Source organism: Coffea eugenioides, chromosome 8 (genome assembly GCF_003713205.1).
Source record: "Coffea eugenioides isolate CCC68of chromosome 8, Ceug_1.0, whole genome shotgun sequence".
Taxonomy (NCBI): Eukaryota; Viridiplantae; Streptophyta; class Magnoliopsida; order Gentianales; family Rubiaceae; genus Coffea; species Coffea eugenioides.
In genome coordinates this window covers 11,700,818-11,706,579 of record NC_040042.1, presented here as the reverse complement: position 1 = coordinate 11,706,579, position 5,762 = coordinate 11,700,818, and the positions used below count along the sequence as shown (strand labels likewise).

The window sequence follows — 5,762 nt, the reverse complement described above, 5'->3', positions numbered from 1 at the left end:
TTGAACTGAGGTGATTGATAGATGCAGCATGTTGTTTGAACTGTTTAAACTTGGTAAAATGGAAATAGTACATTTTGAACTGAGGTGATTGTTTTTCCTTGACCAGAATTTTGTTATGACGACCTGCATTTTGCAAATTGATAGATGCAGCATGTTGTTTGAACTGTTTAAACTTGGTTCAGTACTAGGAACAGTCTGAGTCAGCTAAGGTGATTCTCTTTCCAAGTGCTCAGCTTTCATGAGAGACTTTCTTTTACCGTCATTTTTGTTCCTTAGATGGCTTTTCAAAACAGGGAAGACCAGGTTATTTTGCTTTATTGGGCTATAGATTTTTCACTTAATTTTCTGTCCAGACCTTCTTTGTATATTTTAAACAATCTGCACATTTTTCCTGGACCTGAAAAACCAACTCGTCTTCATACTTATGGGGTAGGTGTGACTCCAAAAGTTGTGTGTAGGACATCGGATCACATGAATGCTGCACAAAAGAAAGCATTTGATGATGCAGTGAATGAGAAAGTGGAAATCATACGTGGTGAACTACGAGAAGAAATGAATTCGAAATTGGCAGATTTTAAGGAGGAGTTGATTGCTCAATTTGAAGCAAGAATGGTTTGGGATAACTATTTGGTTAAATATTATAGTTTTTCTAATTTTTTTATTGCTTTAGTTACTATTGATCTTTGTTCTTCCAGAGGGCATCCACATGTGACTTGGCATCACTCCAAAGAAGAGAAATGAATGCAGCAGAACAATCTCGGATTCGGAGACTCATTAGAGGTCGTACATTAATCGTACAATTTGTTTTTGTGTCCAAAATCTCTGAAATATCCGCAGCTATGACCTGATTTTCTTTTCTTAGAACAGATTTTGTTGATAATGTAACAAGTCGGAGATAGAATGAACAAGGAATGGAACAAATGATGCTGAAATGAACAAAGTGTGAAATGAATAAAAAAGTTTCTTCAATAGCTGATGTTCTCGAGGTATAATATGCAGTTGGTCCTTCTATAGAAGGCCAATTTTGTTGAGTTCCTTATTGATATTGAATTGTGCATGAGTTCCTTGTTGACTACTATTTGTGCATCAGTTCCTTGTTGATATTGAATTGTGCATGAGTTCCTTGTTGACTACTATTTGTGCATCAGTTCCTTGTTGATATTGAATTGGCTAGTCTTTTGTTATACCAGAACCACTATACAAAGAAGAAAAGGAGCAGGACTACTCGCAAACGACTTGCTTGAGGTACCGGAAATGTTTCTAGAAATAATTCTATTCTTTTTATGCTTGTGATAGAAGACTAATTTTACTTGTGAAGAATATGCTTATTTTGCTGTTGATATAATTCCCTATGCATATCAAGGGCCTGGATTTGCATTCAGAAGTAGCTAAACATAAATGTTTGAATTGTGCAAGAATGATTTACTTAGATAAAGAGATGTTAGGAGAATATCAGTGTCCTTGTAGATAATAAATTAGTAAGGGTATTCTTATAAATAGTTGGTTAGGTTTGTATTCCTATAAATATTAGTTGGTCACTCATAATACAGTGACTAGATGGTTTTTCTCTCAAAATACATGTTAACATGGTATCAAAGCTAAAGTCCTAGGGTTAGGGTTAAACATCTAGCAAAAGTACTGTTCATCGCGTACTGTTCACGGAGTCGTTACTGTTCACGCCGCCGTCACGGTTTATCTCAAGTTTTGTCCTTTCTTTGGTTCGAAGTGCTATTCGCTATGGCTGAAAGTTTATAAAAAAGTATCAGAAGTGGAAGAGGTCGTGGAGGTCGAGGCACCCGTGAGTGCACTCATTGTGGTTTGAAGAATCACAATCGTAATACTTGTTGGGATTTAGTTGGAAAACCTTCTCGGTTTGCTAATGCGATTATCACTGACCAAGCTGAATCAAGCTCTTCAGCACAAGAGTCCCAGAAGACTATTACCATATCAGAAGAAGATTATGTTAAATTCCTATAGTACCAAGTTATAAATCACACATCTCTTCCCTCTGCTTCTTTAGCACAAAAAGGTAATAACTCGTGGATTATCGACTCCGGGGCTACTGATCATATGTCAGGTACCTCTAAAAATTTTTCTAACTTTCAGGAGTCTACTTCCTTTCCTCATGTTACATTAGCTGATGGATCTACCACTAAAGTTAAAGGACTAGGCACTGTAGAAATTAACCCAGCTTTTCTGCTATCTTCTGTTCTTTACGTACCCAGTTTGCCCTTTAATCTAATGTCTGTTAGTAAGATCACTAAATCTCTACAGTGTTCAGTTACTTTTTCTCCTGATTCTGTTGTCATTCAGGATTTGAAAACAAAGAGGACGATTGGTGGAGGGCATGAGCATAATGGTCTTTATTTTCTCAACTCCAATGGTCCGATTGCGTGTCCTGCTACTGTTTCTCCTCTTGAAATTCATTGTCGTTTGGGTCATCCGTCTCTACAAAATTTGAAAAAGTTGGTTCCTACTTTGAGTCAGTTGTTTTCATTAGAATGTGAGTCTTGTCAGTTAGGACAACATCATCATGTTTCTTTTGCTCCTAGAGTCAATAAACGGGTTTCTGAATCCTTTTTGTTAGTTCATTCTGATGTTTGGGGGCCTAGTCGAGTCACTTCAAAGTTAGGTTTTAAATATTTTGTAATATTTGTTGATGATTTTTCCAGAGTTACATGGCTTTATTTAATGAAAGATCGTTCAGAACTATATTCCATTTTTTGTGCATTTGTTACAGAAATAAAGAATCAATTTGGTGTGCCTGTATGTATACTTCACAGTGATAATGTGAAGGAATATTTTTCCACTCCATTTAATACTTTTATGACTAAGTCTGGTATCATTCATCAGTTCTCTTGTCCTCATACTCCACAACAGAATGGAGTTGCTGAAAGGAAAATTGGACACTTAATCGAGGTTGCTCGAACACTTTTGTTGTACATGAATGTGCCCAAACAATTTTGGAGTGATGCAGTTCTAACTGCATGTTATTTAATTAATCGCATGCCATCTAATATTCTTGGAGGTCAATTACCTCACTCCATTCTTTTTCCTCATGAACCTGTGTTTAAATTACCTCGTTTTTTTGGATGGGTGCTTTGTTTATCAAGTTGCTCCTGGAGTGAATAAATTAGATCCTCGTGCTATTAAGTGTATTTTCTTAGGATACGCACGAGCGCAGAAGGAGTACAAATGTTACAATCCAATTTTAAAACGATCTTTTATTTGTGCTGATGTTACTTTCTTTGAATCCACTTCATATTTTATGAAATACGGTATGCCTTGTGAGTTAGACCAATGTCTCTCTTTTTCCTCTCCTGTTTTACCAGTCACTTCTTCTTTATTACCTGAGTTATCTAGTCTACCAGATTCACTAGGTCGATTATCTCGTCCTAATCTTCAAGTTTATTCTCGTCGTTCCATGGTTGAGAAAGCTCCTGATATCCCACACACTTCACCAATTAACTCTCAATTTTCAAATTCAGGTATGACACCCTCCTCAGAGTTAGATCTTCCTATTGCTTTACGCAAAGGTAAAAGGCATTGCACTTCTCATCCTATTTCTAATTTTGTTACTTATTCTCGTCTCTCTATGTCATATTATTCTTTTGTTGCTTCCCTTGATTCTGTCTCCATTCCTAAGTCTATTACTCATGCTCTTAATCATCCTGGTTGGAGATTAGCTATGCAAGAAGAGATGTCTGCCTTGAAGAAAAATGGTACTTGGGATCTTATCCCTCTTCCTTCTGGTAAGCCGGTTGTTGGTTGTAAATGGGTGTACACTATAAAAGTGCAGCCTAATGGTTCTATTGATAGATTAAAGGCTCGTCTTGTAGCTAAGGGATTTACTCAGTGCATGGAATTGACTACTTAGAAACTTTTTCTCCTGTTGCAAAGATTACTTCTGTTCGTCTTCTTATCTCTTTGACAGCAACTTATAATTGGCTATTACATCAGTTAGTTATGAAAAATGTATTTCTGCATGAAGATTTGGAAGAAGAGATATATATGGAACAACCTCCTGGATTTATTGTTCAGGGGGAGAATTCGCGGTTGGTTTGTCGTTTGAAAAAATCCTTATATGGATTGAAACAGTCTCCGAAGACTTGGTTTGGTCGGTTTAGTAGTGTTGTCATGGAGTTCAGTCTGACGAGATGTGGAGTAGATTACTCTGTATTTTATCGGCACTCTAATGCTGGTAAAATTTTATTAGTTGGTTATGTGGATGATATTGTGATTACAGGTGATGTGGGGATCCAGAAACTTAAATCCAATCTGCAGGCAAACTTTCAGACAAAGGATTTAGGTCATCTACAGTATTTTTTGGGTATTGAGGTAGTTCGGTCTAAATATGAAATTTATTTATGTCAAAGGAAATATGTCCTCAATATGCTGAGTGAAACTGGGATGTTAGGTTGCCGACCTGTGGATACTCCAATGGATCCTAATGTGAAATTAGTAGGAGATCAAGGTGCATTACTAGATAATCCTAGACAATATCGAAGACTTGTGGGTAAATTAAATTATCTCACAGTAACAAGACCTGACATTTCATTTGCAGTGAGTGTTGTGAGTCAATTTCTTGATACCCCTCGTACTAGTCATTGAGATGCTGTTATACGAATTCTCAGGTATCTTAAGAGTGTTCCTGGAAAAGGGTTGCTGTATCAAAATTATGGACTCACTGATATTGAAGGATATAGTGATGCAGATTGAGCTGGTTTTGCCTCAGATCAAAGATCTACCACAGGATATTGTGTGTTCGTTGGTGGTAATTTAGTGTCATGGAAGAGTAAGAAGCAAACAGTTATCTCCAGATCAAGTGTAGAATCGGAATACCGCGCTATGGCTCACACTGTATGTGAGTTGGTTTGGTTGAAAAGTATGTTACTTGAAATTGGATTTGAGCATAAACAGTCTATGAATTTAGTGTGTGATAATCAAGCGGCTATTCATATTGCTTCTAATTCAGTGTTTCATGAACGGACAAAACATATTGAAGTTGATTGTCATTTCATTCGAGAGAAATTGCTTGACGGAGTCATCAAGACATCTCATGTACCGTCTGTAAATCAATTGGCTGATTTGTTTACCAAGAGTTTAGGGGGCTCTAGGGTAAAATACATTTGTAACCAGTTGGGTGTTTATGATATATATGCTCCAACTTGAGGGGGAGTGTTAGGAGAATATCAGTGTCCTTGTAGATATTAAATTAGTAAGGGTATTCTTGTAAATAGTTGGTTAGATTTGTACTCCTATAAATACTAGTTGGTCACTCATAATACAGTGACTAGATGGTTTTTCTCTCAAAATACCTGTTAACAAGAGAAGCATTGCTCCTGTCAGCATATGCAAAGCGTAGTTCTTAAGGGGCAAATTGGATGAGATAGACTGATTTAATGAGGATCCAGAGGTTGTGTTTGTTGCAGTCAGTGTAAAAATCTGCACAAACAAGTCCTTTGACATTGTTCTTAGCTGAGTTTTAGCTCCTTTTCTTTTCTCAAGTGTTTTGTCTGGAACATAGGCCAATATACAGACTTCAGCAACATATAGTAAGAAACAAAGGGGATTTACCTTTCAATTACTGTATTTTGTTCAATATGTCTTTGAATTCTTCTTGTCTAATTGCTGGTACTCTCTTAGCATAAATATGTAATTGGATAATGCCTAAACTGATGATCATGTACTATTTTCTCCCTTCTTTGAACCCATTCCTAGACCCTAATGCAAATGAATCTTTCTAGTTAATTGTGTATTGA

At 36.6% G+C, this 5,762-nt stretch overlaps 1 long non-coding RNA gene across 1 annotated transcript; it reads left to right on the top strand.

Annotated features, from left to right (window-relative positions):
- The first annotated feature begins 511 nt into the window (after positions 1-511).
- Positions 512-747, top strand: LOC113779180. The gene is made up of 2 exons (XR_003469450.1): positions 512-612; positions 696-747. It is a non-coding gene; the product is annotated as an uncharacterized LOC113779180 (long non-coding RNA).
- The last annotated feature ends 5,015 nt before the right edge of the window (positions 748-5,762 follow it).